Source organism: Eptatretus burgeri, unplaced genomic scaffold (genome assembly GCF_056783735.1).
Source record: "Eptatretus burgeri isolate ZD-2024b unplaced genomic scaffold, Ebu_testis_v1 Ebu_testis_scaffold_2985, whole genome shotgun sequence".
In the NCBI taxonomy this organism is placed as follows: domain Eukaryota; kingdom Metazoa; phylum Chordata; class Myxini; order Myxiniformes; family Myxinidae; genus Eptatretus; species Eptatretus burgeri.
This window is the reverse complement of record NW_028224933.1, coordinates 1-1,000: the sequence shown is the minus strand read 5'-3', so window position 1 is coordinate 1,000 and position 1,000 is coordinate 1. Positions and strand designations below refer to the sequence as shown.

The 1,000-nt window shown below is 41.9% G+C and overlaps 1 long non-coding RNA gene across 1 annotated transcript; it reads right to left on the bottom strand.

The window, feature by feature from the left end:
• Nucleotides 1-24: 24 nt before the first annotated feature.
• On the bottom strand, nt 25-743 carry LOC147006826 (uncharacterized). The gene is made up of 3 exons (XR_015054582.1): nt 515-743; nt 229-298; nt 25-111 (listed from the first exon to the last, which is right to left on the bottom strand). It is a non-coding gene; the product is annotated as an uncharacterized LOC147006826 (long non-coding RNA).
• Nucleotides 744-1,000: the final 257 nt, after the last annotated feature.

Below are 1,000 nucleotides of genomic sequence, written 5' to 3'. Positions count from 1 at the left end.
ATCGAAAAATTACAATTGGTCATGTGAGTCCAGTGCGATCACAATTTACTCTTCAGTACCTGGAACAAATGAAGGCATTGGCAGCATCACATCCTCTTGCGTTGTACTATTCTGTAGTAAAAACAAAGCCAGAAAGGGGGGGGCAGAGGGGGGGAAAGCAGTCAGCCACAAAACAAAGTTAACAGTTGGGAAAGGAAAATACCAAATAAGCAAGTTTGAAACTACCACCTTCAATTCCACATTTGATGCAAGTGTAGAACCAGAAGGTTGGCTATTTTCTCCAGTCTCCTCCACTTCACTGTTAACACACAAGGAAAGTTTAAATTTAGTGTGAAAGGGCAAATTTTCAGAAGGGAAGGGAAAGGAACAAAGGCAACCAGGATGCATGCACATCAAGTAAAGAAGCACCGACAATGCTATGAACTCTGAGACATACATTGGAACAGTGTTGCATCACAAACATGGAGATCTAAAAGTATTTAAAAATAATAATAATAAAAACTCTCTCACAGACCCTTTTTCTGTCATTTCGGGTGGCGCCGTCAACGTTCCACTCGTGTCTGTAGCTATGCCACTTGGCTCTGCGGTTGGGGCATTTTGTTGAGGTTCTGCTGAATGATCAGGTACTTGCTTGCTTTGGTTCGGTCCAATGTTCTTCCTCCGCTTTTTTATGTATCCAGTTTCATTACGGAAATTGCTGACAGCCTAATTCACCAACGTGCATTTTGAGGGTTGGGGTGGGAGGATCAAGCAAAGAGAAGGAGGGGAAGGAAGGATAAGCAAAATGGTACAGTGGATATAAAACAGATCTGTGATGTGAAATTGAAAAACCAATGTCTATTCTTCAAAAATAAAAATAAAACAAAACTAGAACGGCACTTCAAGAGTGCACACCTCCGCAGGCCTGAACAGTTTATGTTTTGTATCCCACTGATCGGCCAGATTGGTGTCCAGACCTTAATCAAAATCGAATCAGCTTGTCACCCAACAAACTCATCCA